A 15,265-nucleotide genomic window follows, 5' to 3' on the forward strand; every position below is an offset into this window, starting at 1 on the left:
TCGCAGTGTTTTTTATCCTTGGCAGGCTTAGGTATCACCACCACAGATGCCTCCAGCATCGTGTGTGGTAGAACAGATGAGGTTCCAATAGAATTGAACATCCTCACCAGCACAGGGACCAATATTGAGCAAAAGTTTTTATAGAAAAGAGAGGGGAAGCCATCAGGGCCAGGGGACTTAAGCAATTTCAGCTTGGAGATTGCTGTGATAACCTACTCAATAATGATCGAGGCTTCAAGTGATTCAGCCTGATCTGGCTGAAGTTTTGTAATGGTAACCCCATGCAGGTACTGAATCGAAGCATCCAGAGAGAGTTGTTGAGCTCCATAGAGCTTTGCGTAGTATTGGCAGGAAGTTTCTGCAATGTTCTGATCTGAAGTCTGTTCCTGCCCACGTGAGTCACCCACAGATGACACTCCAGAGGCCTGCCTCTGTACTCTGATTTTATTAGATAGCAGTCTCCCGCTCCTATCTCCCCCTGTGTAGAAGTTGTGCTTCAGTCTCAGTGCTGCATATTCTGCCCTGTCTAGGTCTAGCCCCACTAGTTGGGTGGGTCAGTCTCTAGTTGTACCCAGATCCTGGGAGCGCCTGTCCTTTGATGTATGCACTCTAGCTCTTGGGCTTTTGGTGTAAGTAAGTGTAGTATCCTAGTATCCTTCTATGTTAATGTATGCCATTTTCACCACCTGCTCAGCCTTTGGAATGTTGCAGTGATGATGCGCTTGAGAATGTTGGGATCCTGAGAGGAGAAGTCACAGTTGAGAGTGGGCTGAGCAGCATGCTGGCTGCTCCTGGTGGGACTGATCTACATATCCTGTAACTATCTACAATAAAACATCTTGAACTACATCTACCCGCCTGGAATTCGTTACTACAATTATTTTGCGACGAGTTGGTGACTACCTACGTGCTACAACTGGATTTTCAGGGACCTGGGGAACATAAAAGGTCCTGAAGATGACACTACCTGCAGTATGGACAGTAACAAGCAACACAAAGAACAAGAGGAAGTATCCACAGGTTAAGAATAACCGCGAAAAATTACAAGGTTGTTCTACACAGAACTACAAAGATGTCAACATTAAAGAAAGAAGTCTTTCAATTAAAAGCAAAGAAGACAACAAGAAACTGCTAAAGATATAGCACTAAGCTTCTCAGCCCCACCAGTGTCATCACCATCTGACAGCCCTAGTTTTAGCGTGCTGGCCTCATTTAGATTACTTACTTTGGACTTTTAAATTACCGATGCTTCAGTCTTCATTCTCAGTGAATGGTCTTCACAAATGCTCCACGGCAAATGACACAGTGTTTAAGAATCCAGTCTACATGGGAGAGTTCGGTGCTAACTATAACCCATCATTTCTGTGCCTCTGTGTTTGGAGACGCGTAGTTGCACTTAGCCTAAATATGTTTATGATTGACAGCACAGGTGCAATATCGTGGAGTCTGCCTGGTGATTTCTGTATCACACCGGGGAAATCCCAGGGGACACGTCTTATCTGAAAGGCTCTGCTCATGTAAGCGTCATGTTCAGTGTGATTGTAATCACGTTATCGGTGTCTAGCAAATCTACTTTCACTTTGGTTTCAACTATTTCGCCACATCTTTTGCAGCGTTTGAGGTAGCGGAGGAACGAGAGGATTGTTTTCAGGACATTTCACACTGTGCCTGTGCCTCGAGTGGGACATTGCTGGTGAGACATTTTTCATCTATTATTTTTGTTTTCACTTGAGGACCTCTTTCAACATTGCCAGTTAATTGTAGTTTGAAAACGCTGGCGCGTAGAGTCTTTCCATGAAGGCTTCATCACTATGGATCCCATATAGCTGCTGTTGGACGCTTGGCAGCATTGTCGTGATGTGAGCCACTCTGCGCAACTCAGTACTGCGTGCCGCCATTTTGTATTTATTGGACCAGGAACATTTTGCTAAAGGAGTCTCATTACTTTGAACAGTACTCATCCAGTGAAGGCAATTTTGAGATTCTACTTTCTTCAGGATGTTCCGGATTTTCAAGCAATTCTTTAACTGAGCTCTCTACATCCAGTAATATATAGCTGAACACGATTTGAAGTTTATTGTCATCCTGTTTTCTCTGCTTTTGGATTGCTTTTGGATTCTTACAAACTTTGCAGTGCCATTTTAAAAAACGGATGACAATCGTTAACTAACTGTATGTATATGGTTTTTACTTTTGTTTACGGTGACACACACACCGGATAGGGTTATTTACATGTTTAGGGGGATCTGGCTTGTCACTGTCTAGGTGACACACTGGCACATTTTTTCTTCGGTGTGAAGTTTCTCCATGCTATCCCAGTGACAGGCATACCACGTTTTCACTATGGTGTCATTCTTACTATTCACAGTACATTTATGGTTACACATCTACATTTAATGTTACATTCCTTACTTGTGGGATTGTGTCATGGGTTTAGCTGCCCATTTATTTAGTAAACATACTTGCTCTTACGCAAGGGATATTCTAGTCAAGTACTACTCGGGTGAGAGGACGCTCACCGGCGATGCTTTACAAAGTTACTGTTTTTCTCAACTTTTATACGTCAAAGGATTGTTTAGTGGGTTTTGTTGGGCTCAAGATTGTACGTAAATGGACCCTAGGTACACACCGTCAAGAGTTCATTTTTTCAGTTTACATGCATGCATGCAGTCTTCCCTACGTAGTGATGGCAATGGATTTTAGTCCCATTTGCTCAGTACATTTTCCCACTTGTGTTACTTATGGTTTCTACCCTCACACTGGGCATTTGTGTATGGGTGCTAGTCCCATCCACAGGAGTTTATCATACCAATTTCTGGGAATAGGTCATGGGTTCAGACCCATATACAGTAGCTAACCATAGCTAATCTCCCTTATGTCTCGGGGTAGATCTTAGGTTTCAGTTTACTTTCTCTTATACTGTTACCCCACACAGGGTGTGTTGTATGGGTTATAGTCCCATAACTTCATTACACAGTATGTGATCTCTACACAAGGTTGTCCTTATACGGGCTATACTTTCATTGGTTCCAGTCCCATTCACAGTAGCTCCTCACCCTTTTTCCTCGGGGTAGGGGTTGGTCATGGGTTTTAGTCCCATTCTTACATACGTTGCATACATCTTTACCATTACATAGGGTGTGTTTCATAGGTTTCAGTCCCATTTGAGTTATTTTCTCAAAGTAATATTTTTGTTATATATTACATTGTCAATTTTGCAACGTAATGTTATGTTCATAATAAATTACTTTGTCAATATGGTAATGAGGTTTGGATGAGGGATCTTATTGTATTTTCTTCTAATCTTCCCTGTTTCTTTCGTGTGCTCAGTTTTCCTCATGATGTTTTTTCTTCTTGTCATTTGTGGATTCTGGACTTAATCCTTGTTGTCAGTCTTTCTTTGTCTTCTGTCTTTCTCTTATCGTAGTGCGTTTCTTTTTGTTCTTCCTTCCACTTGAAGTTACTCTTCCTTCTGTACTGTGTGTGTGTCTGGTTGTTGTCCAGTGTTTTGTTGTGTTGTGCTATGCCTTGCTTTCTTGCTTGCCTGCCTGGCCAGTAGGTTTGTCTGAGAGGTAGTCATTGGTGCTTTCATGTTTTCTCTGTACCTCGTTGTTTTCATTCACTGGGTCTTCCTATTCTTTTCAGTTGTTATTTACAGACGGGAGGATGGGTTATTTTTATCAGTTTATTCATCTGTTACTTCCTCCTTATCTGTTTTTTCACCTGTTGCTTCCTCTTTTTCTACTTCCACCTATCTTTCTGTTCCCTCCTTGTTGTTCACTTCTTTGCATCGTTTATGCTGTTTCTGTATTCCTCTTTTTCTTTCTTCTTTTATGGTTCTCTCTTTTCAGTTTACTATCTTAATTGCTTTTGTTATATACGAAAGGGGGATATGTAGTATCCTAGTATCCTGTCTATGTTAATGTATGCCATTTTCACCACCTGCTCAGCCAGTGGAATGTTGCAGTGATGATGCTTTTGAGAATGTTGGGATCCTTTGAGGAGAAGTCAAAGTTGAGAGTGGGCTGAACAGCATGCTGGCTGCTCCTGGTGGGGCTCATCTACATATCCTGTAACCTACTTCAAAATATCATCCTGAAGTTCATCAACCTGTCTGGACTTCATTACTACAGTAAGTCTCTCTTCTCCCTACGAATCTTGTTGTCTGATGAGGCAATGGCGATGAATACCCTCCTGACAACTGTCTTCAGGACATCCCACAGGATTGCTATGGGGTATTCGGGATTGTCGTTCATGTCTAAATAGTCTGTTATTGTTTTCGTAATTTGCTTTACGACTTCCGGGCGCTGAAGCATGGTGTCTCTGAGCCACCAGGTCCGTGGTAGAGGGTGAGTATCTGGAAGGGCTAGTGTCAGACTCACTGCCAAGTGGTCTGACAGCGAACGAGGTAGAATATTTATCTGTTGTACCTGGGGCAGCACGGGTTCAGTGGCTAGAAAATAATCTATCAAGGTGTAAGTCTTGTGGGAGTGGGAGTAGAAGGTGTATTTTCTATCTATGGGGTGTAGGTTATGCTTAACATCCGTCAGTCCTGCGTCTACTAGCATGCGTTTACCATCCTCAGTGAGGACTCCGGACTGTCCCTGTCTCTGAGCTGATCTGTCCGTAATGTTGTCAAAAGCTAGGTGAAGGTCACCCCCGATTATTATCATCCTGTCAGGGGATCTAGTAACCTCTGCTACTGCCTTTCGTAAGAATTCCTCCTGTCCTTAATTTGGCGCATACACAGAGCCTATAGTAAGAGTATGGGGGCCCATCTGGATTTTATTGGCCAATAGTCTGCCCTTGAGTTCCGCCTGTTTGGGGCCTACCTGCCCAGTAAACTTGGAGGAGATAAGAATAGCTACCCCACCATTTTTGTAGTGTGAGATGAGAAGAGTTGATGAGGGAATGCCTTGGAACGAAGTCTAAATGTGTCCCAGTAGAGTAGATGTGTCTCTTGAAGGAAACAGATGTGTGCCCCTGTGCTTTCAAGGTATGACAGGATGGCTCGTCTTTTAGTTGGATTATTGAGGCCCTTCACGATCAGTGAGATTATTCTAAGTTGAGGGATCATCTGCTCTCACTGCAGAGATAGCGTTATGACTTCAATCTGTGGTTTAGGATAGCTAGGGTTATCCGGGAGTCATCTCTAGGGAGGGCTAGGGCTAATGATGTTGCATGGTGGGTTCTCCTACGGTGCATCTCGTGCGTGTCTGGGCAAAGCGAAGTACCAAACCCATTTAAAACAATACAACTAACAAAATACAATAGCTGTTGAACATGTAAAGTGTCCTGGGTAGTTAGACCCATGAGTGAGGGCATGAGATGGCAGCAGGGTCCACTTTGTTGTCCGTCCCGCCAGGGCCCTACCACCATTAGAGTTAGGGGTGCAAGAAAAGGGTCACGGGGTCCCGGATCAAACCCCTCGTAAGCTAATTCTGGTGTAGCGCCTTGTTGCTCATTCAGAGCGGCCAGTATCCTCTGCCAGGGTGGCTAGCACCAACTTTCTTTCCCTGGTGATCGTTTCAAGGTCCGGCCCCAGGCGTGTTGGTGAGCAATTCACTGTCCTCCATTTACGGTCTCTTGGTAGCCTAGCCCCATTGACAGACTACAAATTATTACCTTGTGCTTCTTCCTCCATGCTCAGTAACCGTCGAGCTTCCTGTAGTGAGCGGATCTGGTGTGTCTTTCCCTCAAAACAGAATATTAGTCAGAAGGGGTGACCCCAGGAGTATGGCATCTCTTTTGCGCGCAGGTGGAACATGACCAGCCGAAACTCTGTCCGTTTTTGCATATGTTAATTTGGCGAGATCTTGACAGAGTAGGGGTTTGTGGCCCCTGAACTCAACTGGGTGATTGCCACTTGCTTTCCGCAAAATTAATTCCTTGAGCTGATAGTCGTGGACACATGTGAGTATATCTGCTGGAGGGGCCGGGGGTGGTCGTCTCGGCCCGCCTGGTGCGGTCGGGTGAGTTAGATTTTTTGGTCTGGTGGAGTTCCTAGGATAGAGCGGAAAAGTTTCTACATGAAAAGAGCCACATCTTGGCCCTCTGCTCTGTGCGGAACACCCTGAATTTGTATGTTGTTCTGGAGGGAACGATTTTCCAGGTCCTGTGCATACAACTGTAGGTCTAGGTACTAGTCCCTAAGGCGGAGGACCTCCTGTTGTAGTTGCTCTATCTCCTTGTCCCTGGTATTATTTTGGGTCTCCAATGAGTCAACTCTGTCTCCCAGCAAATCAAGATCCTTGCGCAGAGCTCTGATTTCTTGAGCCAGTTCCTTCTTTATCTTCTGCAGGTCATCTCTTAGCGAGGCAAGCAATGTTTCCAGAAAGAAGCGTGTGATAGGGGTCTCAGAGTCGTTCATTCCCCCGTCCGTCGATGGCCCCGATGGTGGGTTCTGTATTTCGGTGCTGGCGGAGGGTGTATGGCCCGGATGTATGTCGTTACAACGCACACTTTTACAACGCATGCACTTACAACGCATTTTTTACAACGCAAAATCCATTACAACGCATTGCATTACAACGCATGACACTACAACGCATTTTAAAAAACTACCTTTACAACGCATTCCATTACAACGCATACTACCTTTACAACGCATACCATTACAACGCATAATATTAAATTGCATTTAAGGTAAGTATTAGATAGTATAGGGGTAAAAATTACTTAATAAGTGTTGGATAGTATAGGGGTAAAAATTGCTATTCTAACTCCAGGGGGTGCAACAGTAGGGTAAGTGTTGGATAGTATAGGGGTAAAAATTACTATTCTAACTCCAGGGGATGCAACAGTAGGGTAAGTGTTGGATAGTATAGGGGTAAAAATTACTATTCTAACTCCAGGGGGTGCAACAGTAGGGTAAGTGTTGGATAGTATAGGAGTAAAAATTGCTATTCTAACTCCAGGGGGTGCAACAGTAGGGTAAGTGTTGGATAGTATAGGGGTAAAAATTACTATTCTAACTCCAGGGGGTGCAACAGTAGGGTAAGTGTTGGATAGTATAGGGGTAAAAATTACTATTCTAACTCCAGGGGGTGCAACAGTAGGGTAAGTGTTGGATAGTATAGGGGTAAAAATTACTATTCTAACTCCAGGGGGTGCAACAGTAGGGTAAGTGTTGGATAGTATAGGGGTAAAAATTACTATTCTAACTCCAGGGGGTGCAACAGTAGGGTAAGTGTTGGATAGTATAGGGGTAAAAATTACTATTCTAACTCCAGGGGGTGCAACAGTAGGGTAAGTGTTGGATAGTATAGGGGTAAAAATTACTATTCTAACTCCAGGGGGTGCAACAGTAGGGTAAGTGTTGGATAGTGTAGTGTAATATTATGCGTTGTAATGGTATGCGTTGTAAAGGTAGTATGCGTTGTAATGGAATGCGTTGTAAAGGTAGTTTTTAAAAATGCGTTGTAGTGTCATGCGTTGTAATGCAATGCGTTGTAATGGATTTTGCGTTGTAAAAAATGCGTTGTAAGTGTAGTGCGTTGTAAAAGTTGCGTTGTAAAGGTTGTTCCCCGTATGGCCCCGATGGTGGGTTCTGTATTTCGGTACTGGCGGAGGGTGTTTTAAGTAGGAGCTCCTTCACTGAGCGCTCTTTCTTTGTTTTCCTGGATGCCATCTTGTGTTCTTAAGGTGACCCCCTCTTTTGGGGGGTGGTTGTTTAGATCTTGGTGTTGTTATAGACACAGCAAAAGGCTACTGTGCCGCAAAAACTGATGGAATGTCAATAGCGGGGCCAGCATGCCACTTGAGTACTAGATAGGTTGCTACTCAGGTCCGCCTCCTCTCTGTCTCTCGGGCCTTGGTGCGGAGTGACTGCTGGTGGGTCGTAGGCCTATGCAGGGGGGTGAGGGGGGTATATGTGCCTCTGCTTCTGGGTAATGTCAATCACTTTTATTTGGGGTTTTAGGCTGGCTCTCTCTTGTTGAGAGCCGCAATGAGCCTGCTTACTCACCCCGTCTTCATCTGTGGGGACCGGGCTCCCCAACCACCCACGCAGGTCAGGTCCTCAGCTCCCAAAAGAGCAGCTGCTCGTCGCACGGGTCTCCGCTCCTATCTGTAATCAGGCCGCTTCAGACCCCCCACCCCACTGGAAGCGTGACTAACCTCATCCGGAGCTCCTCAGCAGGGGGTGGCCACTCAACTGCAGGTGTCACTCTACCGAGTCCTCCTCCATCGCAGAGATCCAGGCCTCGGTCCCCGATTGATGGAAGATTTGTCCTCTACCGCCGCAGTCCCCGCCAGGCCTCTCCCAGTTCGCAGTGTTGCTGGCCCCACCTCTTCACATGCTACGCATCCCGGGCCTGACGTGAACTGTTTTGGCCGGCTCCCTCAGTCTTACAGTGGGGGAGACCAGGGCGAGACACAGCCGTGACCGCAAGCACACTTTCACGCCGCGGCTCAGCTCAGTTGTCGGTGCAGGTGCTTTCAGGGTGAGGAGGAGGTCTGGGACTCAGCTTGTCAGCATATGAGGTTTTGGGCCCTGCAGTGAGGCGGAGCGATGAGCAGGTACTTCCTACTCGGTCACCATCTCGGCCATGCCCCCAAACGAAGAATATTTAGAAAAATATCAAATAACTACATGCATAATCATGTATATTTGTGGTATTTCTATAGTGCAAGCCCAGCCAAAAAGGCAATGTAGAGCAGTACAGGGTCAAAGCCAAGAAAGCATAAAGCGATAGGAAAAGCAGCTGGTTGTGTGGTGTTATTTATAGAGGTTCATCTTCAACTATCTCCTAAACTGCAACAGCTTTGGGTCAGTCCTGATGTATACAGGGAGGTTGTTCCAGATCCTGGGTGCATAAATGGGAAAAGATTGCTGTCTTGTTTTTTTCTTTTTTACAATTCTTAGTCTGCAGTCTGATGGTGTTCTATTAGGAAAGGGGTGATATGATCATATTTTTTCAAGCCTTGGATGGGCATGCTACATTATGCAGGATGCCCAGTGTAGAGTCTGGGAGGCTATAGAACAGGGTTTCACTACCATCCAGATGCAATAGTATAAGGGTTTGAACAGCTATTCTGAAGTCCCTTTCTGGAAGAAATGGATTCACATTGTTTAGAAGAGAGAGCTGGTACCAAGACTTCTTTGTTTTTTGCCAATGCGTTCCTTGAGGGTGAGGTTGGTGTCCAGTGTGCATCCAAGTTATCTGGCATTGTGTGAGAGTTGGGGTTCAAAACCATCAAAGTTCATGATCTTGTCTATGGAAATACTGATTGATCGCACTGATAGATGTGGAAGGGAAGTGTTACGCCAGCATATTACATCAAGACTTATTAGGCTGTGTGGAAGAAAGAAAGTTGATTCCCACATCTCAAACTGGCTTCAAAATGGCTGCCATTTCGAAGATAATCTTATTTGCATTGCCCGTTTGATTGACGTTCCTCTTTAACATCTACATGGCCCCCCTCGCAGCCATCGTCAGAAGTCATGGACTCAACATCATCTCCTATGCTGACGACACCCAACTGATCCTCTTCCTCACCAATGAACCCACAACTGTCAAAACCAAGTTCCACAGTGGAATGAAGGCCTTTGCTACCTGGATGAAAGACAGCTGCCTCAAGCTCAACTCGGACAAGACCAAAGTACTCATGCTGGGACCCAACCTTTTAGCCTGGGATGACTCCTGGTGGCCAGCTGTTCTGGGTCCCCCCACCCTGATGGACCACGCATGCAACCTCAGCATCATACTGGACTCATCGCTCACAGTGAATAGCCAGATCTACACAGTTTCTACAGCCTGCTTCCTCACGCTTTGCCTGCTTTGAAAGGCATTCAGATGGATCCCCACAGAATCCAGAAAGATGGTCACCCATGCACTCATCACCAGCAGACTCAGCTACAGCAACACACTCTACACCAGGACACCCAGAAACAGCTAGCAAAACTACAGAATGTTCAAAATGCTGCAGCCAGACTGGTCTTCGACATCTCCTGCCGCAGCCACATCATGCAACACCTCCGACAACTCCACTGGCTCCCAGTCAACAAGATAATCACTGTCAAGCTCCTCACTCAGGCCAAAAGTTCTACATGATGAAGGACCAGCATTCCTGAACCACTGCCTCTCATTCCACGGACCAGCCAGACAACTCCGCTCTGCCCAACTCACCCTAGCCTCCATCCCCAGGATCCACAAAACCAGAACCGGAGAAAGTTTGTTCTCCTCCTTCGCAGTCAAGACCTGGAACACCCTGCCTCTCCACCTCAGGCCCTCCAAGTCAATCAATCAATCAATCAATCAATCAATCAATCAATCAATCAATCAATCAATCAATCAATCAATCAAGTCACTTGTAAAGCGCACTACATACCCGTGAGGGTCTCAAGGCGCTGGGGGAGGGGGGGTGCTGCTACTGATCGAAGAGCCAGGTCTTGAGGAGTCTTCTGAAGGCCAGTTGGTCTTGGGTCTGCCGTAGGTTGGTGGGGAGGGTGTTCCAGGTCTTGGCAGCGAGGTGAGAGAAAGATCTGCCGCCGGTGGTCATTTTCCGGATGCGGGGGACTGTGGCGAGGGCGAGGCCGGTGAAGCGGAGGTGGGGGTGTAGAAGCTGAGTCGTCTGTTGAGGTATGCTGGTCCGGTGTTGTGGAGTGCTTTATGTGCTTGGATGAGGAGCTTGAAGGTTATCCTCTTGTTGAGAGGGAGCCAATGCAGGCCTCTTAGGTGGGTTGTGATGTGGCTGCGGCAGGTGATGTCGAGGATGAGACGTGCAGAGGCGTTCTGGATGCATTGCAGCCGTCTCAGGAGCTTGGCCAACGTTCCTGCGTAGAGGGCGTTACCGTAGTCCAGCCTGCTGGTGACGAGGGCCTGGGTGACTGTTCTTCTCGTTTCAGTGGGGATCCACTTGAATATCTTGCAGAGCATTCAGAGGGTGTTGAAGCAAGATGAGGAGATGGCGTTGACCTGCTTAGTCATGGAGAGGGTGGAGTCGAGGATGACCCCTAGGTTGCGTGCGTGGTCGGTGGGTGTCGGGCTGTTCCCAGTGTTGTTGGCCACCAGGAGTCGTCCCAGGCTGAAGGGGTGGAGCCGAGGATGAGGACCTCTGTCTTGTCCGAGTTCAGATTCAGTCGGCTATTCCTCATCCATTCAGAGACGGCCTTCATTCCTTCATGGAGGTTGGTTTTGGCGGTTTGAGGGTATTTGGTGAGGAAGAGGATCAGCTTGGTGTCGTCGGTGTAGGAGATGATGTTGAGGTCGTGCTGACGGGCAACGTGGGCGAGGGGTGCCATGTAGATGTTGAACAGCGTCGGGCTGAGGGAAGAGCCCTGGGGCACGCCGCAGATGATCTTGGTGGCGTTGGAGCGGAAGGGGGAGGCGGACGCTCTGAGTTCTGCCGGAGAGGAAGGATGTGGTCCAGTCCAGGGCCTTCTCTTGGATCCCGGCGTCGTGTAGGCGTGTTCGTAGTGTGCTTTGGCAGACCGTGTCGAAGGTGGTTGACAGGTCCGGGAGGATGAGGGCCTCTGTTTCTCCGTTTTCCAGCAGGGCCCTGATGTCATCGGTGGCGGCGATGAGGGCGGTTTCGGTGCTGTGGTTGCTGCGGAAGCTGGACTGGAAAGGGTCCAGGATGCTGTTCTCCTCAATGTAGCAGGTCATTTGTTTGTTGACGATTTTCTCGGAGACCTTTACCGGAAACGGGAGCAGGGAGATGGGTCGGAAGTTCTTGAGGTCCTTGGGGTCTGCCTTGGGTTTCTTGAGTAAGGCGTTGATCTCGGCGTGCTTCCAGCTTTCCGGGAAGGTTGCTGTCTCAAAGGAGATGTTGATTATTTTCCGAAGATGGGGTGCGATGGCTGTGCTGGCTCTGTTGAAGATGTGGTGAGGACATGAGTATAACGGTGACCTGGAGTGGATGATATTCATGATCTTGCTGGTCTCCTCGTCGTTGATGTTGGTCCAGGAGAGCAGGCGGTTGGTGCGGGTGGTAGTCGTGGGGGTGGTGGTCTCGGTGGTTGTCGGGGTGGTCGTGGTGTTGAAGCTGTCATGGATATCGGCGATCTTGCAGTGGAAGAAGGTGGCCAGTGAGTCGCACAGGTCTTGCGAAGGCGGGATGTCGTTGGTGTTGGAGCTGGGGTTGGAGAGTTCCTTCACGATGTTGAAGAGCTCTTTGCTGTTGTGTGTGTTGTTATATAGGCGGTCTTTAAATGAGGCCCTTTTAGCGGATCTGATGAGGTGATGGTGTCTGCGGGTAGCGTTCTTGTGGGTGGTGTAGCTGTCCGGTTTTCGTTCACGGAGCCAATTCTTCTCCAGTTTTCGGCATGTTCGTTTGGAGGCCTGGAGGTCTTCGGTGAACCAGGTGGCTTTCTTGGTGGTGTGGCTGTTGGAGGGTTTCTTGAGTGGTGCGAGGGTATTGGTGCAGTCATCGATCCACTGAGGTTGCGGGCGGCGGTGTCGGGGTCGGTGGGGTCGGTGGGTGGGCACAGGGCAAGGGTGGTGGTTAGCTGGTCTTCGGTGACTTTGCTCCAGCAGCGCTGAGGCATCTGTTGGGTGCGGTGGTGCGTGGTGGGCTTCCTGAGGTGAAGTGGATGCAGTGGTGGTCGGTCCAGTGGGGTTCGTGGTGTGGTTGAAGGAGACGTGGGGGCTTGCAGAGAAGATGGGGTCAAGCGTGTGGCTGGCGACGTGTGTGGGTGCTGTCATGAGATGTCTGAGTCCGAGGTTGGCGAGGTTGTCGATCAGGGTGGCGGAGTTGGTGTTGTTGTTGTTCTCGAGGTGGAAGTTCAGGTCCCCGAGGAGTATGTAGTCTGTGAAGGCGAGGGCGTGTGTGCTGATGAAGTCGGCAATAGAGTCGCTGAACTGCCGTCGGGATCCGGGGGGGTCTGTAGATGAGGGTTCCTCTGAGGGTGGTTTTGGGGTCGGTGTGGATCTGGAAGTGCATGTATTTGGCGGTGCTGAGGGTGTCGTCGGTGTTGGTCGAGACTCTGAGGGTGTTCCTGTGGGCGATGGCGATTCCTCCTCCTAATCCGTTGGTGCGGTCAGTGCGGGAGATCTTGTAGCCTTCCGGGATGGCAATGGCGATATCAGGCGCTGAGGTGGGGTTCAGCCAGGTCTCCGTCAGGAAGGCGACGTCTGGGGAGGTAGCGTCGAGAAGGTCCTAGAGTTTGACGGCGTGTTTGCGGGCGGAGCGGGTGTTGAGGAGGATGCATCTGAGGTGGTTGGGGGGTTCTTTGGTAGGAGGTTTGGTGGGCCAGGTGCTGGTGAAGTTGCAGTTCCGGCAGGTGAAGGGCCCTTGGGTGTGCTTCGGGGTGGCCATGTAGCAGGTGTGTTCTCATCAGTTGAGTGCGTGGAGGGTGCTGGCATCGTAGCGGAGTCGGGCGTTGTGGCGTTTACGTGGGCCAGGGGTTCTGGTGCTAGGCACGCCAGTGGCGTGACCTGGGCGCGACCGCGCAGCGGCCGCCATAAGAAGGGGAAATGGGAGGGAGGAGCAGCTGGGAGGGGGTAACAGCAAATGAGCGAGCGGGGGGCCGGGCCGCGGGGGAGGCAGCGGCGGGAAAGCGTGTTCGGCGAGGAACAAGGGGCAAAATGGGCACAACAGGCAAGGGGAGATAACAACAGGGGGGAAGCAGGCATAAAATCTATAAAACCAAGGGGAGAAAAAACAGGCACAATAATACAGTTACAGGAAAAAAGAAAGAAAGGAACAGCACCGTGGAGCAGACAGCAGCCTCGAACTTACAGCAGCAGCTGGGACCAGAACACGGGCACAGTCCGGTGGAGCTGTGTGGCGTGGGGAGTGACCTGCCTGGCAGTAGGGTCAAGGGTCGCTCGCCGAATTAAAAAAGGACCACAACACCTGGCTTTTCTAATGATCCTCCACGCAGTATGACCAGCAGCCTCCAACCCCAGCGCCTTAAGGTCCTCACGGGTGAGTAGCCGTGCCATACAAGCCCCTGATTAATTGATTGCTTTATTGATTGAAGATACATTGCAGGAAAGAGAAGGTCCCTGTACTCAGGATACTAAAGATACATTGATTTTCAAACCGCATTTGTTAGTGTATCGCGCCCAGGGCTTTGGGAATAACTGGGGCATCCCCCAAACTTTATTATAACCAATCATTACTCTCTACTCGGGGTCCTGTGTGAAAATAAGATTCAGGTCCGGATGGGCCACCACAAGTAAAATTTCAACAAATAAAGGATTGAAACTAGGGTGCATTTTGGCACCTTTGTTTTTCAATTTGTACTTGGCAGATCTCCCAGAATATTTAGCATGTGAAAGGGCCTTTCCCCAAAATTTGCAGGAATCAAAATCCAATCACTACAGTATGCAGATGACACGGTACTATTGAACCAAACACCAGTGGGACTTTTGAGGCTCTTCTCGGAGCTGACTGCTTACTGCAGGGCACATCTTTTGAAAGTAAACATAGGAAAAAAAAGGTGAAGACAATCTCCAGGCAACAAGCAAAGAAAAGGTCTTGGTTCATTGAGGGAAAAGCCATAGAAGTAGTGACCACATAGAAATACTTTAGGGTCTGGCTTCATCATAGGGGACGCTTAGCTGCACATATCACCAACCAGCAGGGGGTAGCTAATTTCCTAGAAGATGCCTTTTACAAGGTGAAAATAAAAATGTGTACACCAGATTTATTCCCCATTCTCAGGATTATAGGCTGCAAATTTCCCCCTACTGTGGCCTACGGGGCGATGAAATTCAATCATCTTGCTATCGTAGAGTGTTCCTGTTGCTGAATTGCACCTCACCCCCTCAAATCCATTTAGAACTTAGGTTGACATCACATCAATCGATATTAAAAGCAAGGTTTATAGCATACTGCTCGAATGCTAAGCAGGCCCAGGAGCGTACGCCTAAAAGCTACATCTGGACCTTCATAAATAATCTGGCAACAAATTTGGTACAAGCTTTAAAGGCATGCTTTGGAGGCCCTGGAAGCACAATCAATATGGGCAAGCGGGCTGCCTGCCCTGTGGTGGCTGAGCTACTGACAAAACAAGTGAAGGTAATATCAACAAAACGTGATGCACAATCAGTGAAAAAACTGGGGCACGGCATTTGGGCTGCAACACTCTATGACTCCGGGTCTCTGCCATCCTATCTCTCCTCGCCCCTCAACTTGATAATGAAGTGCCAGTTAATGGGCTTGCGCTTTGGCTTAGTCCCGCCGAAGGCATATTAGAACAGACGGAGGAACCTTGAGGAGAATGATAGGCAATGTCACCTTTGTACCAACAGGATGGGATCCTTGACCCCTGTGCTCTGTATCTGCAGGATATTGAATCCGCTAAGAAAATTTT

Source organism: Triturus cristatus, chromosome 8 (assembly GCF_964204655.1).
Source record: "Triturus cristatus chromosome 8, aTriCri1.1, whole genome shotgun sequence".
Classification (NCBI taxonomy): domain Eukaryota; kingdom Metazoa; phylum Chordata; class Amphibia; order Caudata; family Salamandridae; genus Triturus; species Triturus cristatus.